Genomic DNA, 21,924 nt, shown 5'->3' on the forward strand with positions numbered 1-21,924 from the left:
GAAGAGATTTGCCAGCTCATGAAGGATAAGGACGTATAAACCTCGTACCACCTCTATAAGAAGGGAGTGAAATCCACTGAAAAGGGATCCGAATTTCTGCACAGTTACTCTGAAAAAATCACTCCAAAAACCCCCATTAGAAAGCTCTGTTCTGAACTTGTTGAGATTTTCACACCGAAGCTCAACAAGCTCGAGCTAGACCCCTGTCAAAACCAAAGCAAACCCAAATCGTAAGGAAAACGGAGGAGAAGAGGAAGCGTAGAAAAAGGAGGACCCCAAGTTCAGAAGGAAGAAAAGGAGAAGAAATCAAAATACCTCGAGGTTGGGTCATATCGCCGGTACGCTCGTCGGGAACTCTATTTTTCGGCGAGCTTCATATCTCTTCCTCATGCATTAAACCTTATGCTTTCTTTGTATAAATGATTGCGCATGCCTTTTACCATACTGTTGCGATTTGTTTTGGTTATTTGTGAATCTTAAGGTTTGTTTGTGTGCGTTTGAATCGGTGGCCTAAGGATAGTTTTTTTTTGTTATCGTTTTAAGTTGTTGGTTTAAGGTAAGTGTTGGAGGCACTTAAGGGTGTAGAAGTTCCGTTTAGGGATTCAAAGAGAGGATTGAAAAAGGGTTTAAGGTATTCACGGTTAGGAGAAAGAAGAACTAAGGAAGGAGATTTTAAAGAAATGGTCCTCGTTAAGTGAAGAAGTCTTGGTTTTGATCCAACTGTAGTTAATATATTTCTTGAACTTTCTGTCTAACAAATGACAAATATTTTTTTAAAGTGGATTGGTGTTTAGTCTCCCCATGCCTTGGGAGTACACGTACAGGGAGGAGAAATGGGGGCTATTGGGTTTCTTTATGGCAATTAGATTTATTATTATTATTGAAAATTAAGGCTAATCAATTCCATTTGGGAGGGATGCTGACGGGTACACAAGAGGAATATGTGTCGTTTCCCATTCTTCCCCTTTGCTTTGGTTCAGATCTTTTCCTCTTCTTTTTGGACCCGTGTTTTATCCATAGGCACCCTTTTGTTTTGTTGGCACATGATAAAGGTTCAATTGGGCCGGGCTTCTGGCTCACTTTGGGTTTAAACAAGCACCCCTCAGTTTGCTTTCACACATCCAGTCTGTTTGAACTTCATTTATTTTTGTTACATTACTTTGATATTCTATTCATATGTTTAGATAATTATGGTGGTAATAATAGTAGCAAAAAATAGACTATTGTTTTGATTCGATTTTGAATTATGATTTTTAACTCCTATTAATATACATGATTGATTGAACGGATAGTTGAATATCGATAGATAAATAAAAACTTATTTTATTTAAGTTGAAACTTTGGTCCAATATCAAGTAATTCACTTAAAATCCGATTAATCTTAATAAATTCTAATCTAAATCTTTTCGTTATTAACGTATTCTTTTAAGTCTTAAATTAATTTTGGATGAAAAAGAGAATAGTAAGCTTCCGCTTTACTACCTCTCGACTATTCGAATAATTGGCGTACGCCATATTGCTCGAATTGTCGTCATTTAATTAAAACCTTAAAAAACTCTATAAAATTAAAATCATTTTCCCAATTTAATTATGCTAATATTCTCTTAAAATTATTTAATAATTTAATTTTGAATGAAAAGGAGAATAGTAAGCTTCCGCTTTACTACCTCTCGACTATTCGAATAATTGGCGTACGCCATATTGCTCGAATTGTCGTCATTTAATTAAAACCCTAAAAATTCTATAAAATTAATGAGCATCCGCTCCATTATCTCTCGATTATTCGAATAATTGGCGTACGCCATATTGCTCGAATTTTTGTCATTTAATTAAAACCCCAAACTCCTTAAAACTAAAATTACTCCCTCAATTAATTATAAATTCTAAAAGCTTTATTTTAATAATTAATCTTTGAATGAAAAGGAGAATAGTAAGCTTCCGCTTTACTACCTCTCGACTATTCGAATAATTGGCGTACGCCACATTGCTCGAATCTTCGTCATCAAATTAAAACACAATCGAATAAGTTCAAACTATTTTCACAAACCAAACAAAACACCCAAACACATCAATTCAACTTGTCACCCCTGTGTGACCAAAACCCTTTCAAAAGAACACTGTCAATCCTTTCTGATGCGCACAACAAACCAACGCTTAAGCCTCCGCCGAGAGTAGACAAGCCAGCGTTTAGCCTTTAGGACGCGATTCATACAGTCGTTCATAAAAGACACCAACAAAACCGTAGTTCCCCGAACTACGAATGCTCTGATTTCCTTATTGCACCATAAGGATACGTAGGCAGGAGATTGCTGTAACTTCGCGAGCACACTAATAAAAAACCTCCCATTTCCCCTTCCTGAGGTCTTCACCCATATCTATCATCAATTCTAATTACTCGAAGCAAGAAAATAACATTTAATTAACATTCAAATAGCAAATTAGACTAAAAGGTTCCCGTTGAGTACAACGGACGTGAGGGGTGCTAATACCTTCCCCTCGCGTAATCGACTCCCGAACCCGAATATGGTTGCGACGACCATTATTCTATTTTTCAAAGGTTTTATCGATATTTTCCTATTCCTTCATTGGGATAAATAAAGTTCGGTGGCGACTCTATTCGAACATAATTTTTCCGCGACCATCGCGAGGAATCGTATTTTTCGAGATGCGACAGATGGCGACTCTGCTAGGGATAGGCTCCAAGCAAGAGAGAGTCAAGCCTAACTTAGTCGATTTGCTATGAATGTTAAGATACCGCTTTTTATTTGCTTATGTATATCTTGATGTATTATTTATGCTATGTAATTTATTCTGCTTTGTGTTGGGTGATCTATGGTGTTTGACATATGTTGTGAGATAAGCTCCGTACCCGAGCTTTGAGAAGAACTTAGAACCCGGAGTTGTGTAGTATTGAACCGGGGGGTGTACACCTCATTGGGACAATACGAGAACTCCACCTAGAGTAGATCTGTTCATATTTTCCATCATAATATGGCTAGCCCATTATTGCGAGGAAACGTTGAACATGGTCCATGACTCTGGGAACCTCATCTTAGACTGAAATCCGTCTTCATGATTGGCGATCGTGTAGTATTGAACCGAAGGGTGTATACCCTGTTCGAACAATACGAGGATCCCACTTAGAGTAGATCGATTCAGAACTTCCATTTCAATGTGGCTAGCCCATTATTGCGATGGAAGACTGAACTTGGTCCATGACTCTAAGTTCTTAGCATGAAAATGGATAACCTTAGGAGCAATCCTTGATATGTGGGGTAAAAGACATAGGACCGCTGTTAAGTTGAACCTCGTGATATATGTGAAACCTGGATCCCTGTCATTGCATAAGCATCATGTTGCATTCATTATGAGCATAGCAAAATCATTTACACACTTTTTATTTTCAGGGAATTTCAAAATTTTCAGTTAATTAAGCATTCAAGAACAAATGGAGTCAGGAAAGAAAAAAACATTCCAAATCAAAGCTAAGGTACCGTGTGTGAAGAAGTTCATTGCATTCAGAGATGGGTTGACTAATATTCGTCGAGACGCATTCACACTCAAATATGGGAAGATTCTACACTTGTTGTCTGTACCAGTACAAAAGGATGCTATTACCGCACTAGCCCAGTTTTATGATCCACCACTCAGAAGCTTCCTCTTTAGAGATTTCCAGTTGGCCCCGACTTTGGAAGAATTCGGAAGAATATTGGACTCTCCTAAGCAGAAGAAGGGACCATACAGGGGGCTAGGTCAAATCCCTAAACCCGAAAAGTTGGCGGAAGTACTAGACATCCCAGTCAAAGATCTAACCCCTAACATCAAAATTTGGGGGAAGGTGCAAGGAATTCCACAAGAGTACCTGGAGAAAACTGCTCAAAGCTTTGCCAAAGCCCAGAAGTGGGAAGCCCATGATACTATTATGGCTTTACTTATTTTTGGATTGGTGTTATTTCCTAACATGGAGAAGTTAATTGATGTAGCAGCTATTAGCGTGTTTTGGGCCGTCAAGGTTAAGAATGAAGATCCAGTACCCGCACTCCTAGCAGATGTCTATCACACCTTGCACTTACGCTTTGAGAAGGAGGGAGGATTGATGTTATGTTGCATACCACTCCTTTACCAATGGCTTGTCTCTCATGTGTTCAAAGAGGTTGATACAATTGAAAATATGGATGGATATGAGTGGTCTCAAAAGCTAGTAGGACTCACTGAAAATACCATTATTTGGTATCCTCATGGCTTGAATGTGGGAGATACAATTACTAGTTGTGGAGAATTTCCGAACGTACCATTGATAGGATCAAAAGGATGCATTAACTACAATCCTATTTTAGCGATGAGGCAGTTGGGTTACCCTATCACCTATAAGCCGGATGACCAGTTGTTAGAAGGTTTTGTGTTCCATGATATGGACGATCCCGTTATGCTGAGAAGGGTTATCCGAGCCTGGGAGAAAGTTCGCTTCAGAGGACAAGACAAAGGAAAGGGTGTCATAGGGGATAGAGAACCCTATCATCAATGGGTCACCAAAAGAAGTCTAGAGATCAAGCTGCCATTCATCCTCGATCCTCCAACTCAACCTTCACCACCAGAACCCATCCCTGTCTCCATGGAAGAAGTGGAAGCGTTCAGAGCTGCTATAGCAAGACTTGGACGAGAAAATGAAGAGCTACAGACCAGCTTCCAACAAGTTTCAAATGAAAGGAATGAAATAAAGTGGGAACTAGAGAGGAAGAAGGCCCAGCTTAAAGCGACTGAGGAAAAGGTTGACAAGGAAGAACATAAGAGAAAGAAAGTGAAGGTAGGCATGGAACAAGCTGGTCACTGCCTAGAAACCATTAAAGAGCAGTTGAGACAAGTTGAGAAAGAATGCCAAAAGAATAGGCGATGGTGGCTACGAGCTACAGAAGAGAAAAAAGAAGTTAGAGAGATATTGGAGGCTAAAATACAAGATCTCACTATCTCCCTCCATAATGCTAAGACCCAAGCCGAGCACGAGCGCCGACTTAAGGAAAGAGCCCTTGAAGCTTCTCGAGTCACACCTACGACTTGGGCCGAGAAATGTCAAGAAGCAAAAGATGCTAGAGAAGTTGCTCAACATTGGAAAGATAGATATGAGGCATTCCATCAAGACAGTGTGATATGGCTAAGGGAAAGAGAGCAAGTCATCGAGGATTACGATACCTTTAGGAGAACTATCAATTTCTTGCAAGCGGACAAAGATGGGTACCGTGCAAAGCTCAACGGTTTGGTACAATTCTGCAACTGGACGACCCAAGAAATGCCTTGGAGGTTGAGAGAGGCAGTGGAAGGATTGGACCAACATGGCACATATCCCGCTGTAATCCATTTTGTTATGATGTGTCAAGGGATGGTGAAGAGGTTCAAGCTTGAATTAGAAGAACTCATAACTCGAAAGACTGCTGTGTGATTCTGTTGTTTTTCTTATATTCAGTTTAGTATTTGAGCTGTATCAACTTGGGCGGTTATGCCTTTGTACTCCGTACTTTAAACATCTGAGTGAAGGAGGATGATCCTCATTTTTATTTACTGACTTTATGTTTTCTTCGAATGCTTAATATAACTACAATTGTGATGAAAATTCCTTGAAAATAAAATATGCATAACATTCGCATCCTCATACATCACGCTTCATAAAAACGAAAAAAACAAAAAACTTACCCAACCTTTTTCCCTCTATCCAGTAACACTGACTAATCAACACCGGTACGAGACGCGAAGCAACTACAAGATGACATTAGAGCAAGTGGAGGCCAACCAAGCTACCATGAGGTCAGACATCAATACGATCCAAGAGAAGATGGAGCAACTGCTGGAAACAATGCTCGCCATCGCCCAGAGAGAGAGGGTTGCTGATGCAGAAAATGAGGCTAGAAGGAATGATAACCCATCAAGTTTGGTCCACCCAGATGAGAGCTACGTCCACGCCAAGAAGAGTCTGGTTCATATACCAATAGGAAGCAAAGGAGAGGGGGATCGTGCAGAGCCTTCTGAGGCGCCTGCTCATTATGGGTCCGAAATAGGCGATGACCCATACGAAGCTTTCTATGTGCCTGATCATCCGAAGCCTAAGACACTTCCAGACCCATCTGCAGATAGGCTTCGTGCCTTGGAAAAGAAGATCAAAGCTATTGAAGGGAATAATATCTTCGGTGCCTCTGCCATGAACATGCGCTTAGTATCAAATTTGGTCATTCCGGCTAAATTTAAAACTCCTGATTTCGAGAAATACAAAGGCCAGACTTGCCCAAGAAGTAACCTAGTGATGTATTTCAGGAAAATGGCTGCTCATACCGAAAACGACAAACTGCTCATACACTGTTTCCAAGATAGTTTGAGTGGAGCGTCTCTAAGATGGTACATGAGCTTAGAGCAAGGGCGGATTCAAAGCTGGGAAGATATGGCTGACGCATTTCTCCATCAGTACAAATATAATTTGGATATGGCACCCGACCGAATGCAGTTGCAAGGGATGGCAATGAAAGAAAAGGAGTCCTTTAAAGAATACGCCCAGCGATGGAGAGAGTTGGCTGCTCAGGTAGAGCCACCATTGTCTGAAAAGGAAATGACTGGAATATTTGTGGACACGTTGAAGGACCCATTTTTGATAGATTAGTGAGCAGCGCAGCATCCGATTTTGCACATCTGGTCATAATCGGAGACCGCATAGAAAAGGGTCTGAGGGATGGAAAGATTTCAGGAGCCGTGGCAACCTCTAGCGCACCGAAAAAGTATTCTGGAGGCTTTCAGAAGAAAAGAGAGGGTGAAACGAACGCCGTATCTAGAGGCTATAAGGGGAAGCAACATGCTTCATATGGCCAAGTCGCTGCCGTGGTACCCATACTCTATCAACAACCCATACAACAACAACCAATGTATCAACCACATCATCAACAACCTCGTCAACAACAGAACACAGCACCACCAAGAAAATTCAAGCCAAAGCCTCCAAGAAGGCAACTTGACCCTCTACCAGTACCTTATAGCCAAATATTCCCATATTTGCAAAAGGAGGATCTTCTGACATTGAGGGAGCTGAAACCGGCTGTTTTTCCATATCCACCAGGATATGATGCTAACGCCCATTGTGAATTTCACATGGGAGCGCCCGGCCATACTCTAGAGAATTGTTTTGCATTCCAAAATAGGGTACAAGACCTGATTGAGGCAAAAGTTGTTACTTTCACTCCAAGACGCCCGAACGTGAACACTAATCCCATGCCAACACATGGAGATGCTTCCGTCAGTGCCATTGAGGAGAGTGATCAGGGAGAGCTGATTCTTAAGGTTGAAGAGATTCAAACCCCTATCACCATGATAGGGGCACAACTGCTAAAAAGTGGTCTAGTCCCAGAGGAGCTAGTCAATGATGAGAATGATAAAGGGTTGAGGAATTTTATACAACAAATGCTGGATCGAGGCGAATTACAGATAAATTGTCGCGTTAAGAACAAGGGAGAGGAGGAGATAGCCGTCGTGGTGGACATCCTCTATGATGAGATTAACGTGGACATCCCTTTTGATGAGGTTAACGTGGACATCCCTTTTGATGAGGTTAATGTGGCCATCCCTTATGATGAGGTTAAGGTGGAAATCCCTATAAACCCATTGGTGATAGAGTTTCCAGCACCGTTTGCGTATAAAGATGAGAAGGCGGTACCATGGATATATCAGCCCAGAGCTTTTAAGCAAGGGCAGGAAGACCGACCCGTGGTAATCAATGAACCAAACGTCACCTCAATTGTAGGGCCAGCCGGAATGACGCGCAGTGGCCGAGTGTTTGCGCCAAGGGCTGTTGATGCTTCTACAAAAGCCAAAGGGAAAGAAGTTGCTACTCCTATCCAAATTCCTGTCCCTAATCAAGAAATGCAAGAAATGCATCTGTCGCCTAAAGTTGCGGTCACTCGTGAGGAGGCTGAGGAATTTCTAAGGATAATCAAGAAAAGTGATTATAAAGTGGTAGACCAGTTGAATCAAACACCTTCAAAAATCTCCATGTTATCTCTGTTGCTTAACTCAGAAGCACACAGGAATTCATTATTGAAAGTGTTAAGCGCAACACATATCACGAAAGACATAACAACAGAACAGTTTGACGATGTGATAGCTTGCGTAACCACTGGAAATTTTTTGGGGTTTAATGATGATGAGTTGCCAGTTGAGGGAAAGAACCATAACAAGGCCCTACATATCTCCTTGAAATGCATAGACACCATACTATCAAGGGTATTAGTAGACACAGGTTCCTCACTGAACGTCATGCCAAAAACCACTTTGATAAAGCTGCCGATGGAGGGGATGAATATGAAGCCCAGTACCCTGATTGTAAAAGCATTCGATGGCTCAAGACGAGCAGTGATAGGAGAGGTTGACCTACCAATCAAAATAGGCCCAACTTTCTTCAATATCACATTCCAAGTTATGGACATACATCCCGGTTATAGTTGCCTACTTGGAAGACCATGGATCCACTCTGCAGGTGCCGTCACCTCCACTTTACACCAAAAGCTAAAATTCATTACCAATGACAAGATGATTGTGATTGGAGGGGAGGAGGATATCTTGGTTAGCCACTTAACATCTTTCCGATATATCGAAGTGGATGGCGAGATAACCGAGACACCATTCCAGTCCTTGGAAGTGGTAAATATGATGGCTGTCCAAAAGACATTGGAGACTCCGAAGTCAGGACCGTCCATGGCCTCATGGCAAGGAGCTAAGGCTGTGATGGAAAGTGAAAGTGCTCAAGACTGGGGCAAAGTGGTGGAAGTGAACCAGAAGCGAGACAAGTTTGGGTTAGGATATGACCCGTCGTCAATTGAAGCCGGTAACCAACATGATAAGGAGCATATCCCTCTTGTAAAGGAAACGTTCACCAGCGCTGGCCACATTTTTGGCAACCAGGTGGCAATGATCAATGTTGAAGATCATGAGGAGGAGGTATATAGCTGGATACGACAAGCCGCGCCCAATGAAGAACTGACAAACTGGAAGGCTGTGGAAGTTCCTCAATTTTTTCAAAAGTAATTTTATTATTTTAGACAAAACCATGTGCTCTGCCCAAGGCACAGTGGCGTGTTGTAGGGCCTCCTTTATCTTTTTTAGAGTTTTCTATATCAATAATAAATGGAGATTTGCATTCAAATTTTTGTTCCTTTCCTTTCGTTTTTATTACAAAAATGGCATCAATTTTTAATGCACGCACTTTCTAAATAAACTGCATAAATCATAACATGCAGAGACACCACCGAGACCATTAATAACGACACTGCTAGGGTCTGGCATGACTTTGATTGTCCAATTTACCAAGCTGAAGAGGAAGTGGGTGAAGAGTGTGAACTCCCTGAAGAGTTGGCCAGATTGCTCAGACAAGAAGAGAAGGCCATTCAACCACACCAGGAGGACGTCGAAGTTATCAACCTGGGATCAGAAGAAGACAAAAGAGAAGTAAGGGTAGGCGCCGCGCTTCAAGATGTAGTGAAGACTAGATTGATAGAGCTCCTCCATGAATATAACGATGTGTTTGCATGGTCATACCAAGATATGTCCGGATTAGACACTGATATCGTAACCCACAAGCTTCCCCTTAAAGAAGAATGCTCTGCCATCAAACAGAAGCTAAGAAGAACTCGACCAGATATGGCTCTCAAGATCAGAGAGGAGGTGAGAAAGCAGTTTGACGCTGGTTTCCTGGAAGTCGCTAAGTACCCACAATGGGTTGCCAACATTGTACCAGTACCAAAGAAAGACGGGAAAGTCCGCATGTGTGTAGATTACCGAGACTTGAATAGAGCTAGTCCCAAAGACGATTTCCCATTACCTCACATCGATGTATTGGTAGATAACACAGCCCAGTTCTCTGTATTTTCCTTCATGGATGGCTTCTCCGGATACAACCAAATTAAAATGGATCCCGAGGACATGGAGAAGACCACGTTCATTACCCCTTGGGGCACCTTTTGTTACAAGGTAATGCCGTTTGGGTTAAAGAACGCTGGGGCAACATATCAACGCGCTATGGTGACCCTCTTTCATGACATGATTCATAAAGAGATCGAAGTATATGTTGACAACATGATTGCCAAATCCCAGACATAAGAGGAACATATCACTAATCTGGAGAAACTGTTTTCTCGATTGAGGAAGTTTAGGTTGAGACTCAATCCTAACAAATGCACATTTGGGGTTCGATCTGGGAAGCTTTTAGGCTTTATTGTAAGCCAAAAGGGAATCGAGGTAGATCCTGACAAGGTTCGAGCCATTCAGAACATGCCTGCACCAAGGACTGAGAAGGAAGTCCGTGGTTTCTTGGGAAGACTGAATTACATCGCTCGATTTATCTCTCATCTTACTGCCACATGTAAACCAATATTCAAGCTTCTGAGGAAGAATCAAGGCGTGGAGTGGAATGATGACTGCCAAATAGCCTTCGACAAAATCAAAGAATACTTACAAGAGCCACCGATTCTGATGCCCCCTGCAGAAGGGAGACCCCTCATCATGTACTTAACAGTGCTCGACGAGTCCATGGGTTGTGTATTGGGACAACAAGATGAGACTGGTAGAAAGGAACATGTCATATATTATTTGAGTAAGAAGTTTAATGACTGTGAGACCAGATATTCCTTACTCGAGAAGACTTGTTGTGCACTCGCATGGGCCGCCAAACGTCTCAGACAGTACATGCTGACTCACACGACTTGGTTGGTATCTAAAATGGATCCCATCAAGTACATATTCGAGAAGCCAGCTCTTACCGGTAGGATTGCCTGATGGCAGATGTTGTTATCAGAGTACGATATTCAATATGTTGCACAAAAGGCAATCAAAGGAAGCGTACTAGCAGACCATCTTGCTCACCAACCGTTAGAGGATTACCAACCTTTGAAGTTTGACTTCCCAGATGAAGACATCATGGTTGTCAAGAATGATGAAGACTCTGAACAAGAGGAGAATCTCGAGCCAAAAGCAGGTTGGACTCTCATGTTCGACGGAGCCTCAAATGCAATAGGCCATGGAATTGGGGCAGTGCTGATGTCTCCCAAGAATTTCCATCTACCATTCACTGCAAAGCTCTGTTTTACCTGTACAAATAACATGGCTGAGTATGAAGCTTGTATACTAGGGTTGGAAGAAGCTATTGAGTTGAAGATCAAGGTGCTCGAGGTATTCGGGGATTCCGCCCTAGTGATACATCAGATCAGAGGTGATTGGGAAACAAGACATGCCAACCTAATTCCATATCGGGATTACGTGCTGAAGTTACTCCCAAAATTCGACAAAATCACTTTCTCTCATATTCCTCGGGAAGAGAATCAGATGGCAGATGCGTTAGCAACCTTGGCTTCCATGTACAAGTTGATATGGCCCAACCATCAGCCTCACATTGAAATTAGGCGTTTTGATGAACCCGCGCATTGCTTGACGACAGCAGAAGAGCTAGATAGTAAACCCTGGTTCTTTGACATTAAACGATATCTAGAGAAGCAGGAATACCCGGCAGAGGCCTCTAGCCTCGACAAAAGGACCCTCCGGAGGCTGGCATCGAAGTTCCTCTTGAATGGGGAAGTATTGTACAAGCAGAATTATGACATGGTTTTATTGAGGTGTGTGGACGAACAAGAAGCTAATCAGCTTATGAAGGACATACACGAAGGGTCTTTCGGCACACATGCAAATGGGCACTCCATGGCGAAGAAAATCCTGAGGGCAGGTTACTACTGGTTAACGATGGAAGCCGATTGTTATCATTACACCAGAGCCTGCCATAAATGCCATATTTATGCTGACAAAATACATGTACCGCCTACCCCACTGAATGTTATAGCATCACCTTGGCCTTTCTCCATGTGGGGCATTGACATGATCGGGATGATAGAACCCAAAGCATCTAATGGGCATAGGTTTATCTTGGTGGCCATAGACTACTTTACCAAGTGGGTGGAAGCCGCATCTTATGTGAATGTCACAAAGCACGTAGTCGCCCGTTTCTTAAAGAACAACATCATATGCCGATATGGGGTTCCCAACAAAATCATCACTGATAATGGGTCCAATCTCAACAACAAGACCATGGAGGAGTTATGCACAACGTTCAAAATCGAGCATCACAACTCGTCACCATATCGACCTAAGATGAATGGGGCTGTTGAAGCTGCGAACAAAAATATCAAGAAGATCATCCAGAAGATGGTAGTCACGTATAAGGATTGGCATGAGATGCTACCTTTTGCGTTACATGGTTATCGTACGTCGGTACGAACTTCAACAGGGGCAACCCCATACTCCTTAGTATATGGCATGGAAGCAGTTCTTCCCATAGAAGTGGAGATTCCCTCGATGAGAGTCTTAATGGAGGCTAAGTTAGACAAGGCAGAATGGGTTCAATCAAGGTACGACGAGCTCAACCTTATTGAGGAGAAACGCTTGAAAGCGTTAGGTCACGGTCAACTCTATCAGAGGCGTCTTAAGAAGGCATTTGATAAGAAAGTTCGTCCCAGGGTGTTTCAAGAGGGTGATTTGGTGCTAAAGAAAATCTTGCCCATTCACAAGGACTCTAGGGGGAAGTGGACACCGAATTATGAAGGTCCATTTGTGGTGGTTAGAGCCTTTTCCGGAGGCGCTCTAATCCTGGAAACTATGGATGGTGATGAATTGCCACTTCCTACCAATGCTGATACTGTTCAAAAGTACTTTTCCTAGAAAAGGGGAATGATAAAAAGCCGCTAAATCGAAAACCTGATAAGGCGATTTAGGCAAAAATGGCTATCCTGGTGGATCGAAAACCCGAAAGGGCGATCCAGGCAAAAATTAGGGATAAAAATAAAAAATTGACCCGCTGAGTTGAAAACCCGAAAGGGCGGCTCAGGCAAAAATGGGTATCCCTGTGGATCGAAAACCCGAAAGGGGGATCCAGGCAAAAGTTAGGGATTAATTCCAAGGCAAAGAATTGTACTTTCAGGCATCTAGCATGTCCCTCGAGGACAAAAGAATCAATCCACCCGACTTTTTTCAAAGGCAAGGTGCTCGGATTATCAAAGACATAAGGATCATAGCAGTGTGGAGACTCAATAGGAACTCAATTTTATTGCCACTTTGTTTCTATACACAGCAATTACCTCATTAAGGAATTGCATCTTTATGTACAATCGCCCATTCAAGGGTCAAATCAATAAAAGAGAAATTTTCTCGACAAAAGTTGTGCCCAAATTATTTTGCATTTTTATCTGTTTGTTTGCAAAGCACCTTTATTTTTGATAAACATCACTCTTAAAGATTTTTGAGAAAATAAAAACACATAATTGAATAAAGTAATAAAATTGCTTTTGAAATAATAAAGGGATGAACCTCTTAGTTTCCAAGTTTGCTCTTGTTGTTCATAGAGGTATAGGACTGTGTGCAGGCACCTATGTTCATTCCAATTGCTAATCATCACCTCTCAAAGATATACTCATGGTATAGCCAAACCGGGGCAAGTCTCTAATGCATTTCCCGCAGAAACATTAAATCGTAGTTGGAGTATCGCGTGTTGAGAAGTCTGACCCTTCAGTGGTTTGGGGCATCCCGAATATATTCCCAAAATCACCCATTGGGGCATCAATTTTTGATCTCCATCATAACAACAGTCCACACCATTGGCATCATCACCTAAGCCAAAACGCCCTAAACAGGGCATATTCCAATTATCCATTCGCATACCCGCATGCATCACATGCGCCATGTGCATCAATTACATACATAATTTTCCTACCAAATAGGAAGATGCACCCTTAAGAAATCATATTGATCATGGGTATCCATATGCACAGCCTTATACGATTCGCATTCCTATATGCGTAGTTAAAAATCCCCAGCCAATGCAACATACAAAAATGCATACACCTCAGGCATCCTCCCATGCATGGCATTTCCACCCAAAGTGGAACATCATACAAAAATCAAACATAATATGATAAGGATCTAAGGTCATTCATGTCTATCCTAGATTTTCCTCATTTCCCAAATACAGTTATTACCCTACGTACGCTCAAGGAATCATTTCCTGGCCAGTCATTTCTCTCAACTTCGTGGTTGATAGTGATATTCCCAGCATTTTCTTTGCTACCACTGCTCCCCAAGCAGAAGTTACCATAAAGGTCTCTTGTGAGCTTCTTCCCTACAGAGCTTCTTCATCAGATTTCCTCCAAAGGGAATCTTTTCTAAAAATATCCCCCAACAAACATTCATTCTTTGAGATATTACTTCATTTATATGGAGAATCTCATCTTTCGCTGTTTGAGATGCTGTCTCATCAATATGAGGAGTCTCATTCTAGTTTTTCTTTTGAGATACTGCTCTAGTATCCTCGAAGAGTCTCAGATTCAATTAAGGTATCATTCCCTTGTTCGGAATATCTTAATTCTATCATATGAGATGCTGCTTCGACTCGATACAGAGAATCTCATCTTTTGCTGTTTGAGATGCTGTCTCATCAATATGAGGAGTCTCATTCTAGTTTTTCTTTTGAGATACTGCTTTAGTATCCTCGGAGAGTCTCAGATTCAATTAAGGTATCATTCCCTTGTTCGGAATATCTTAATTCTATCATATGAGATGCTGCTTTGACTCGATGCAGAGAATCTCATTTTCTTTACTGTTTGAGATGCTGCTTCATCAACATGAAGAGTCTCATTCATTTTTAGAAACATCGTTTCGCTTATTACCAGACAGTCTTGGATACAGTTGGGGTATCATTCCTTTAAAGGGATACTTCGATTGTAATTATCCAAGATACTGTGCTGACGATTCCTTCTCATACTGTATTTCTTACTACATTTTTTCTGTATGAATTTACTTCTTCCACTTCAAAGGACAAAACTCGGGTCTTCTTGTATTTAATTACCTTTCACTATGAACGCATGAAGACCACTGTCATTTCTGCTTTCTAGTTCACTGTAATTAAATAGGGGCAGCTGTCATACCCATATTTTGTCCGAGCATTTTCATTTTATCTTATCCTTTACCATATTTGCATTTTCGTCCCCATTGAAGAATAACTAATCTTATTTCACATTAGCGTAGAATTGATTCATTCATTATCTTAGGATCATTCCATTTATCATTGTGTTTTACACCATATTTCTATCATGTGCAAAATGAAAGAAAGCCATAAAAAGTACTTTTTTACATTCACCACATTTTTCTCATTATCATAAAGACCATTCCATTTTATTTATTTTTTGCTTTTTATACAAATTTTGTACATGTTTCTTCAAATTTAAGATCAGCCACTTATAACATGCTTGGATGCTCACATAAAGTTTGCAAACAATATCAGAGCCAGTCAGATAATTCCCAAAGAGTTAAGGACGTCTGATTCATCAAAGCAATATGAGGTCCATAGTACCATGCAATGAATTGCCATCATACCAGCATGCTTCAATTCCATTTCATGAATAGTACTCAATACAAATTCCAACCATACATCCCAAATTCACAAAGTTTCCTACAGTTAGTTCTAATAATAAGCGTCTTAGAATTTAACGTGAGCATATCATCTAAAATGGAGGGTCTTGTACTTGTTGTTGGTTTGGCTTCATTTCAAACGCTTTTAGGATCTTTAAAGTTGGGCGTGAGGATTAAGTGTTAAAAACCAAGACAACCCTTGCTGTTTGAATCCATGGAAAGGATGTCTGTCATCGACCCAAGTGTTCTGTCTACAGCAAGGGCGAAAATGCAATTGTACGTAGGCATGACTTCGACCTCTCCAACTTTCATCTTTCTAATTACTTTCGACTTCGTTTGGGTTGAAGCAGCGTGCGGTGTATCATTCCTGTGTAATCCAAAGCCAGAACCTGATGTTCGTTAAAAACGCAAAGTCCAGAAATATCTCATCAAGACATAAATATTAGCAAGATCGGATGTGGAACTAACAAGTCATTTCAGGCGTTGTACCTGACAACATCGCTGAGTACAGAGGGTTTGCGTGTGGCGATAATCTGTATTACCTTGACCTAGAGTATCAAGAAGGAACCACCTTTGCTCGACTGAGCTAGCTGCATATGTTGTTGGGATAATGGCCCTCCAGTTAACAACCGAAAGTCGTGCAGCTGAACTTATCATGAATATTAAGGACCGTGCCATTGAATGCACCACCAACATGAAATGCCTAATGAGTGATACCTGCGATATAGCCACGAAGTCATGAGGATCACAACACATAAATGCAAACGCAGAGGAATCAAGTCATGTTAACCAAAGGCCAAATGGACGCCACAAGACCTGTTACAAGCTGCCAGTACAAATGTAAGACATGTGCACAGGGTAATACAAACACATATATGTTTTTTACCACTCTAAAAATTGGCACTATCAGCTATGAATATAAAACCGGCAACAAAGGCAACATTCATCAAACTTTAATTTGCTGCAGACCAAATCCGAAAGTCTGAAACATACAGGGCATGTACAACTGCTGCCAATCATTTTTAACAGTGCAAGGCACAAGCCGTGTTGGGGTATCAACAAAACACCAACTAGAGCAAGCTACATAAGACAATGCAATTCGAGAAAACAGGGATGTTTGACCAAATACTAATCAAGCCAAAGTCTCAACCAAAATTTCACACGGTTCTCCAAGCATCAACGCCGCTGAACCAAATTTGGAATGACGGTAAAACCTGTTAGACCTGCAAAGTACAAGTTGAGCATTGTTAAGAGTGTTGATCAAAAGGAACAGGGCCCACGGTCCATACCAAAAACATAAGCAGAACGACAAACGGCACAACAAACTTCTCGCATCAATATTAAACCAACATAGTCATGATTCAATGCACCTGTTGAAGAATCTTCCTCCAATAAAACCGTAAGTTGCATACTGAAAGCATCTTTGTCATATCAGTATAAAAAACCAGTCTGTGTATCGAATAGTCATGAGTTATGTTGAGGAAACAAAATGATAACACATAAAATAATTCCATCACCATGACCAAAAGAAATACCTCGCAAGACCAAGCATAGCATCACGTTACAAGTGCAATTCAGAATTTGCAGATATACTCTGCTCCAATATTGGCTCAGCCTACTTCTCACCTTCATTTAAAATCATGACAGAGTTGTCCATAAATTCTATCAACCACCTTGTACCAAAAGGAGCAAAACTGCAAATTTCACACCAGTAAAGAAGGTCAATCACAAAGAGTCAATACGTGGGTAAAATAGACAATTACTGCAGTAAAAAGTAAAAATAGGTGGTTACTGTAGAAGTCGCTACAGACAAAACGGGGAAGTGACTCACATACCTTTGGTCCCCACAAAATCCAGCGAAAAATTCCTCTCTAACGGAATGATTTTGAAGAGATTTGCCAGCTCATGAAGGATAAGGACGTATAAACCTCGTACCACCTCTATAAGAAGGGAGTGAAATCCACTGAAAAGGGATCCGAATTTCTGCACCGTTACTCTGAAAAAATCACTCCAAAAACCCCCATTAAAAAGCTCCGTTCTGAACTTGTTGAGATTTTCACACCGAAGCTCAACAAGCTCGAGCTAGACCCCTGTCAAAACCAAAGCAAACCCAAATCGTAAGGAAAAACGGAGGAGAAGAGGAAGCGTAGAAAAAGGAGGACCCCAAGTTCAGAAGGAAGAAAAGGAGAAGAAATCAAAATACCTCGAGGTTGGGTCATATCGCCGGTACGCTCGTCGGGAACTCTATTTTCCGGCGAGCTTCATATCTCTTCCTCATGCATTAAACCTTATGCTTTCTTTGTATAAATGATTGCGCATGCCTTTTACCATACTGTTGCGATTTGTTTTGGTTATTTGTGAATCTTAAGGTTTGTTTGTGTGCGTTTGAATCGGTGGCCTAAGGATAGTTTTTTTTTGTTATCGTTTTAAGTTGTTGGTTTAAGGTAAGTGTTGGAGGCACTTAAGAGTGTAGAAGTTCCGTTTAGGGATTCAAAGAGAGGATTGAAAAAGGGTTTAAGGTATTCACGGTTAGGAGAAAGAAGAACTAAGGAAGGAGATTTTAAAGAAATGGTCCTCGTTAAGTGAAGAAGTCTTGGTTTTGATCCAACTGTAGTTAATATATTTCTTGAACTTTCTGTCTAACAAATGACAAATATTTTTTTAAAGTGGATTGGTGTTTAGTCTCCCCATGCCTTGGGAGTACACGTACAGGGAGGAGAAATGGGGGCTATTGGGTTTCTTTATGGCAATTAGATTTATTATTATTATTGAAAATTAAGGCTAATCAATTCCATTTGGGAGGGATGCTGACGGGTACACAAGAGGAATATGTGTCGTTTCCCATTCTTCCCCTTTGCTTTGGTTCAGATCTTTTCCTCTTCTTTTTGGACCCGTGTTTTATCCATAGGCACCCTTTTGTTTTGTTGGCACATGATAAAGGTTCAATTGGGCCGGGCTTCTGGCTCACTTTGGGTTTAAACAAGCACCCCTCAGTTTGCTTTCACACATCCAGTCTGTTTGAACTTCATTTATTTTTGTTACATTACTTTGATATTCTATTCATATGTTTAGATAATTATGGTGGTAATAATAGTAGCAAAAAATAGACTATTGTTTTGATTCGATTTTGAATTATGATTTTTAACTCCTATTAATATACATGATTGATTGAACGGATAGTTGAATATCGATAGATAAATAAAAACTTATTTTATTTAAGTTGAAACTTTGGTCCAATATCAAGTAATTCACTTAAAATCCGATTAATCTTAATAAATTCTAATCTAAATCTTTTCGTTATTAACGTATTCTTTTAAGTCTTAAATTAATTTTGGATGAAAAAGAGAATAGTAAGCTTCCGCTTTACTACCTCTCGACTATTCGAATAATTGGCGTACGCCATATTGCTCGAATTGTCGTCATTTAATTAAAACCTTAAAAAACTCTATAAAATTAAAATCATTTTCCCAATTTAATTATGCTAATATTCTCTTAAAATTATTTAATAATTTAATTTTGAATGAAAAGGAGAATAGTAAGCTTCCGCTTTACTACCTCTCGACTATTCGAATAATTGGCGTACGCCATATTGCTCGAATTGTCGTCATTTAATTAAAACCCTAAAAATTCTATAAAATTAATGAGCATCCGCTCCATTATCTCTCGATTATTCGAATAATTGGCGTACGCCATATTGCTCGAATTTTTGTCATTTAATTAAAACCCCAAAACTCCTTAAAACTAAAATTACTCCCTCAATTAATTATAAATTCTAAAAGCTTTATTTTAATAATTAATCTTTGAATGAAAAGGAGAATAGTAAGCTTCCGCTTTACTACCTCTCGACTATTCGAATAATTGGCGTACGCCACATTGCTCGAATCTTCGTCATCAAATTAAAACACAATCGAATAAGTTCAAACTATTTTCACAAACCAAACAAAACACCCAAACACATCAATTCAACTTGTCACCCCTGTGTGACCAAAACCCTTTCAAAAGAACACTGTCAATCCTTTCTGATGCGCACAACAAACCAACGCTTAAGCCTCCGCCGAGAGTAGACAAGCCAGCGTTTAGCCTTTAGGACGCGATTCATACAGTCGTTCATAAAAGACACCAACAAAACCGTAGTTCCCCGAACTACGAATGCTCTGATTTCCTTATTGCACCATAAGGATACGTAGGCAGGAGATTGCTGTAACTTCGCGAGCACACTAATAAAAAACCTCCCATTTCCCCTTCCTGAGGTCTTCACCCATATCTATCATCAATTCTAATTACTCGAAGCAAGAAAATAACATTTAATTAACATTCAAATAGCAAATTAGACTAAAAGGTTCCCGTTGAGTACAACGGACGTGAGGGGTGCTAATACCTTCCCCTCGCGTAATCGACTCCCGAACCCGAATATGGTTGCGACGACCATTATTCTATTTTTCAAAGGTTTTATCGATATTTTCCTATTCCTTCATTGGGATAAATAAAGTTCGGTGGCGACTCTATTCAAACATAATTTTTCCGCGACCATCGCGAGGAATCGTATTTTTCGAGATGCGACAATTGGCATCCGGTATTCGGTTTTCTTGTTTTCCTTTGTGAGACTAGTATAATTCAAGTGATTGGCATCTGGTATCATTGTTTGTTTTAGGAGATTGGTGTAAATCCATTGATTGGTATCCGGTATCCACCTTTGTTTGTGAGATTGGTGTAAGTCCATTGATTGGCATCCGGTATCATTTGTTTGCTTATTTGTTATGTTCATTGTTGCCTATTCCAAAGGAATCACTTGAATCATCTTCCATATGATTTCAAGAGGTGAACATCTGAGAAGTTTTACACTCCCTCACCCACCATCCTTTTATTTCTTAAACCTCCATTTGCATGTTATACCAAACTTGAAAACTATTGTGCAAACATTCTCATTTCTATTCAAATTAGAAACCTAGGCCTTAAGCCTTTGACTTTTCAAACTTCATTTTCTTAATACTTCTTTTGAATTGAATTCTAATCATACTTTGACCATCTTTTGTGAATAAATCCTAATTGGTTAATCCAACTCATTCAATTGTTTTGTGGCTTTGTCCATTCGTGTTAAGTTTTCATACATTAGCCATAGGTTTGATTTATCCTAGTTGGTTATTGTTAATCTCACCTTTTGTCCTTAGTGATTGAATTATAAGACTTCCTTGCTTATTATAGGGTTAACCCCTCACTAGCAAGTTGAAGCTATTCTCACATGGTGGACTCGTTGTTTGTATAATGTTGAGTTTTCTCCCGTGGATAACGAAAGACCTTAGGGCTTTTGTTTTAAAATCAATTCACTCATATTTTGGAAATCTTTTAGCCAAACTACGGCGTTTTGATCCTTACCTTTCATGGGAAGGTACGTAGGCAACGGGTTCATCCGTTCAAACACAAAAACAATAAAAATTGTATATTCTTTTCTCATCCTTCCATCCATGTTTGCACAATGAATATTTCATAAATAAATAACATTTCATTCAACAAGTTGTGAAAAGGGCTCCCTAGGAGTACCTAGGACGTTTTGGGTGCCTAACACCTTCCCATTGCGTAATTTACCCCTTACCCCGATCTCTGATCTTTTCATTAGTTTTCTATATGTAAAACTTCTTAGGCTTTTGTTCGCTTTTTAGCCATTCCTTCGGATAAATAAAAGTGCGGTGGCGACTCGATTCTTTGTATGCTTTGCTTTTGATTTAATCAATAAATCATAAAGGGACGAATACATCGCTACAGAAAAGTGGCGACTCCACTGGGGACTTCTTCCTTAGTGGGTTTTGCCTACTTTTCACCCTTGTTGTATGATATTGTTTATTTGTTATTTGACATATTTTTGTACAATTTGGGATAACTGTATTGATTGTAATGTTTGAATTGCTTGATATACAATTGCTATTTGCTTTGGTGATCTCTGTGAGATGATTTCTATACCCGAACTCGAGTGCACCTTAGGATAGGAGAATGGCATAGTCTTGTCGACTGATGTGGAGTATTCCTTAGCCAGTTGACTTGCGAGTCCATTCACTTGGTGGAGGTCATGTTGGATTAATAATGTCACACAAGTCATTTGTTGTTAGGCATTATTCTTTCAATCATGTGCCTTAGAAGCCAAGGACCTTAGTTTACCAAGCCCATCTTGGCCTATTTTTTAGGACGTAGTGCGGAGGTCATTCAGATGTCAGATCTGATGCGATTGTTACACGATACTACACTCATAAGAGTCTCTCTTGAGAATATTTTTGGAATACGAGTATTCGTTCCTCCGGTAATATCCGAAAGATGGGACGATGATTATGGGAACCTCTGGTAGAACATGCTTGGCAGGTTTAAACCCTATAACACTCCCTTTGGGTGGTTCTTAACCAGGACTCCATGCTCGTGACTCTCAGCAAACCCGTGATTCATGGTTGAGTCGTTCAGACATCCTTAATA

The 21,924-nt window shown here is 40.4% G+C and overlaps 1 long non-coding RNA gene across 1 annotated transcript; it reads left to right on the plus strand.

The window, feature by feature from the left end:
* The first annotated feature begins 370 nt into the window (after positions 1-370).
* Positions 371-18,525, plus strand: LOC127086625 (uncharacterized). The gene is made up of 2 exons (XR_007789533.1): positions 371-519; positions 17,877-18,525. It is a non-coding gene; the product is annotated as an uncharacterized LOC127086625 (long non-coding RNA).
* Positions 18,526-21,924: the final 3,399 nt, after the last annotated feature.

This window comes from Lathyrus oleraceus, chromosome 5 (assembly GCF_024323335.1).
Source record: "Lathyrus oleraceus cultivar Zhongwan6 chromosome 5, CAAS_Psat_ZW6_1.0, whole genome shotgun sequence".
NCBI lineage: Eukaryota > Viridiplantae > Streptophyta > Magnoliopsida > Fabales > Fabaceae > Lathyrus > Lathyrus oleraceus.